Here is a 5,427-nt window from a genome sequence, read left to right as displayed (position 1 = left end):
CTTTCACATGAAGTCAGATAGATGAGCTGCTGTCAGGAAAAAGAAGCAACAGTAATTTTTTTTTCTGGTTTGTAAAGACAGCAACCATAGGAAGGGAATACCAAAATGAAATTCCAAGAGCACCCTGGAGATCTTGGTCCTCTGGAAATAATGGGAACTGTAACAAGGGACTAACATAGGCTCTGATCTTTCCAGAAATGCCTCAGTACTCACTAGCTATTTTAGGCTTTCTTAGTTATTTCTGATCCATCTGGAGCCAATTCTACCAATTTGTGAGAACTGATTGTGTGTATCTCTCCCCAAGTCCACATTTGGTGACATCAAGTTGGGAGTTTGAAATAAGTGATGCTGGAAGTATTAACACCACAGAAACTGGCAAGCACTACAAATCACTTTGTTTGTTTTCCCGGAGAGCTGGTTTATCAGCACACCATCAGTTCTATCCCAAAGATAGAATTACTGGAAAAGTAAGAATCATATATCTATCTTCTTTGGAACCAGCCATTATTCTTCATCAAGCGCTCTGTCCTTCGTGAATACTTCATAATTACCTGTTGACTAACTGAACTGAATGAAAAAGTGAAGATGGATTATATTGTGTGATTGTTTAATAAATGCTGAAGCCAACTGTATGACCTCTAGGAATTTAGTAATACCTCTTTGCCTCAGACTGAATGGAGAGATGATCTTGTCTTGCAGGGCTGTTGGAGAAACCAGTGTCCAGCATCAGGTACTCCTTGACTCTACAGTAATTCAATGTATTGTCCCAACCTTAATGAAAACTCAGAGGGCCTCAGGATATTCTACAGCTATTCGTTTTCGTGGCTGAAAAGAGTCACTTAAGAGAGTATAGTCAGAGCACTGTATTTACTTAAATATGTGAATTTGTCTCAGACTGCCTGAACATAGTAGGCACACAACCGATGGAAGTCTAAATATGTAACTGGTAGTCAAAAGATCTAATCCAAGTCTCAGCTCAGCCATAGCACTTGTTTGCCTGTAATACATATTTAACCATGACACTCAAAGTCCCCCTCATTCGACCCCAAAATACTTTTCCAGTAATGTCTATAATTCCCCAAGAATCTTAAGCCCCAGCCATACCAACCACCCACTGTATCCTGAACATAAGTACTTTCAGGTTTCTGTGCCTTTGTTAAGGAGTATTATTAATAAGCCCAAAACACACTTTTCCCTTATCTCCTTCTCCCTTAGAGATCCAGTTCAAAGGCCACTCCTCCAGGAATCCACTGTCAAACCACTCTCTTTTCTGTATCCCCCAGCAAGTGGTTTATAGCTCTCTTCTAGTATTTATCACACTGTGTTCTGTGTTGCAGTTGATTGAATAAACTTAAGTCTCCACCTGTGCACTCTCTGTGAGGGCAAGTACTGTGTCTTATCTAAAAATGTGCATGTCTCCTACAGCCTTGCTCAACATAGGCACTGATATGTGTTGGTTCAATTGATTTTGGTTTACAGCTGACCAAGTTAAAATTCCTCATGTGTGACTTCTACTTCTAACCTTTAATGATTCTCACATTCAGTTTTTCCTGAATGCTATACCCATTAGGTCCTACCGCCTCTTAGATGTCTTGTAGGTATCATGAACTGAATTCATATTCCCTCCCAAATCTGCTCCTATGTTTCCTGTCTGGGTAAATGACTCATCCTCCACCCATTTCTCAAGTCAGAAACTAAGGAGTTAATTTTGACTTTTCCTTCTCTTTGTAAACACAATCAAGCACCAATCCTATCCATCCTAACATCTATGTATCTCTTAACCATCCTTTATTCTCCTTCTTTGCTACCACCACCATATCTTCTTGCCTGGATTTTTCTCATCTGTATCCTAATCTCTGATTGCCTCCAGTTCATTCTCCACAAAGCAGCCAAAGTGACCTGGCTAAAAGCCACAGGTCATTTCTCCACTTAAAAATTGGGTTCCCACTAGTGTTAGAATAAAGTGCAAACACATAACATGGCTTACACCACCCTCCAAATCTGCCCACCTCACTAGCCTCATTTCTCATAGTTCCTCCCCACATATTCTGGACTTCTATCATTGAATTTTTTCTAATTTCTCAAATATACCGTATTTCCTCCCTTGAGTCTTCTTTCCTCTACCTGGAATTCTCTTTCTCCTCCTCTTTGGCTAGACCCTGCTAACCTTTTATGACTTATTTAAACCATCACTTCCTTAGGGAAGCCTACTTTAACCTTTCTAAACCTGGTACACAGATATGTAATACATGTTTGTTCAACGAATGACTCACCTTACCCTAAAAGTCTTCTAGAATTCTCTACTTTTATGACTTTACTCACTGCCATTGAGTCAGAATCTGACTCATAGCGACCCCTCCTTGGGTCTCCGAGGCAGTATGGCTATGGAAGTAGATTGCCCACTCCTCTGTCCCAGGAGTGGCTGGTGGGTTTGAACAACCAGCAGTCAAATGCCTTAGGCACTAGAGAGTGTAAATACTCCTAAAAGTTAATTGAGAGAGCACTGATTCTCCTGAAGACAGCTAGGTGACCCATCACATGGCTAGTTCAAATATATACTATCTACTCCCCACAGTCACAGAGTTAGGCTTCTTGGATATGAACAAGGACAGTATCTGATCTTAAGGAATGACAGACGGGAAAGGGATGTGTGTCACTACCATATACTGGAAGAAAAAATAAAGTGTAAAATATTACAGTATATAATCTGAACTTCTCAAAATTAAAACTAGAAGGGGGGAAAAAAAAGATTTAATGCACTGGTTCAATGGAACCAAAACCACTAAAACCCTTGAGTCTAGATAGAAAAGATCAAAAGGGCTATGATGAAGCTTAAAAATGCATCAAATCCTAGGATAAATGAACCAGTAGGTATCTTCAAAGCTTGAACCATCAAAATGTAGGGTAAATTAATAGCAGATAATGTTTATTGGACTCTCAGGCATCAGGTACTACTAGCTTACATTTTAATTAATTTAAAACCTGTGTTACTTTAGCATGTAGCAAATTTATAGTTTTTATTCCAAAAAAGTAGTTTAAATTTAAAACAAATTATCTTAGTAAAATTGGTTATAGGAGCAGAATTAGAAAGATTTCCACCTTCTACTCCAGGGTTGAGTCCCCTCTACCACATTCTGAATAAACAGTTAATTAACTACTTGACTGTAACTTCCCCAGTAGGAATTCATATTTTACTCCTTACCCCTCCCACAACTTGGAACCTATGAGGAATGTTTTGGTTGCTTCTGTAACCTCTGAGTTCACCAGAAAAGATTATAATCATCCACAATGTTTCTTACTGTCAGCCAGAGACAGAGGTCTGATTCAATAGCAGTTCTTACATTCTTTAGAGAAGCAATTTGGAATAGATACCTATTACCCTAAGTACCAGATACCTAGCAAGTAACCCAAAACCAGCTCTACAGACTTTACTTGTTAAATGTGAGGTCACCTCTTTGAGCTGAATGTAAAGTGAAGATGTTGTTTATAGCAACAAAAACTCCTGAGGCAAAATGAGTGTGTTGCTCCTTTGGGTATTTCACAGAAGGGGCCTTATTCACTGTGGAATCACAAAACACTGTAATGCTAGGGGAACACACATAAAGGTATTATGTAAAATTTTCTTAAAAAGTAAGGATTACTTTGTAGTTATTTTCAATTTCAAAGACAAAAAAAGACCTTCCAAGGGAGCACCTAACTGCTCAGATAAACTATTGGAAACCTGAACAAACGACATCATCTGATCTACTCTGGATTAAATTCATTTTTGTGTGTATCCTGAAAACCAGTGACTAAAACATGGCAAGATGTTATGTGTGGGGTAAGCATGAGTGTCACATGATTACATGAGTATTAGTGAGTAGTTGAGAGTAAATAAAAATGTCAAGTATTCTGAAATGCTCTAAGCTCAAAATGTATTTATTCCACACTCTATTGAAACCCTTGTGTGGTCTAAAGCAATTTCTAAGTTAAAATTTTATTATTATATGAGGCCAAAAAGGAGCTCTGATGGCGTAGTGCCTAAGGCATTTGACTTCTAACCAGAAGGTTAGCAGTTCAAACCCACCAGCCACTGTGCAGAAGAAGGACGATCGGGCAATCTACTTCAATAAAGATTTACCACCTCAGAAACCCAAAGTGGTTTCTTTGATGGCAGTGATTCGGTTTTTGGTTTTTTGAGGCCAAAACACCTTAACTTTTTTCCTCATCCATTTAGTATATGGTAATGATGCCAACAAGTAGGCTACAGAGAACCACTGTGAGAGAATTATTCGGAACAAATGAAATTTTGATAAGTCACAGATTAGAAACTATGTTAGGTGTTTGAGGAAAACAATGGGATAAAAGGGTTCATCCCACTAGCATGTCTAAGATATCTGCTTAGGACAAGACCAAAATTGGGTGCTAACCCAATGAAGCTGAGTACAACAAGCTAGGTATTTAATGGATGTGAAGTAACTATGAATGAAAAAAATCATTTGAGCCAGCAGACATTAAATACACAAAATGGTTATCACTGACAAATTAGGGGAGACAGTTCAACCATTTCATAAGATAGTCTCTCAAAGTACAGTGATGACTATTGACAGGAGTCAAAGGGGGAGAAAATAATTCTTTTGTGAGATTATAGTCATTTGCTAGTCCCTTTCCCTAATCCTCCAGAGAGAGTAAAACCCCATGTCTTGGTCTTTCTAATAGACATTAAAAAAGACCACTTCCTGTCTGGTAAGATGTGGTTTTGAGAGTTCTTCTATCTTGACAGAATTCAGGTCTCCTGTTCCTTGGATAGTCAGGCCTTCCCCTGATCCCTGGTCAAAGCTTGACATGCCTACGATGGTGGATCACTCTCCACAATTCTCAAGTAAGATTCTGCCCTTCTATCTTCTCCTCCTCAATTAAGAGACAGTTGGACAATTCCCCTGTCGTTTCATTTCAGAAAGTAGACGTACACTAAGCCTTTTCCTCTCCACGATCTTCTCTTCAACCCTCAAAAAGATGGGTTTCCCCATCCCCTCAAGACATACCGGACTACTCTATCTCTACCTATATATAAGGAGATAGTCAAGTCTCTCTTTTCCTTCTTTCACACAGCTTTGGACCCTTTCATTCCACTTGAGGTGGCTCTGAGATATCTTCCCATTTCTGGGAAGACACAGGCCTGCTCATTTTCCCTTGGCGGTCCTCTTCCTTGTTTCCCTGCTTTCATACACTTTCGGAAAAGCACCTGCCTCTTTTTTCTCCTCGACTAGGTGATCAAGGCCTCTAACGTGCCCCTAAGGTGAAGCTCGGACCCTCCTTTCCTCAGCAGAAGCCACTCTCTGCTCTTGCTCGCCCGCCAAGGTTCCGAGGGTCTCCTCCCGGGCGAGTATCCAGGTTTCCCTCTCCTTTCGGTTCCCCTTCCCCAAAAGCAGGGCTCAGGCCTCTCAG

The sequence above is a fragment of the Orycteropus afer genome, unplaced genomic scaffold (genome assembly GCF_000298275.1).
Source record: "Orycteropus afer afer isolate SDZICR_OR568_19922 unplaced genomic scaffold, OryAfe1.0 scaffold00031, whole genome shotgun sequence".
Classification (NCBI taxonomy): Eukaryota; Metazoa; Chordata; class Mammalia; order Tubulidentata; family Orycteropodidae; genus Orycteropus; species Orycteropus afer.
The sequence above is the reverse complement of the archived record's forward strand: the minus strand, read 5'-3'. Positions refer to the sequence as shown.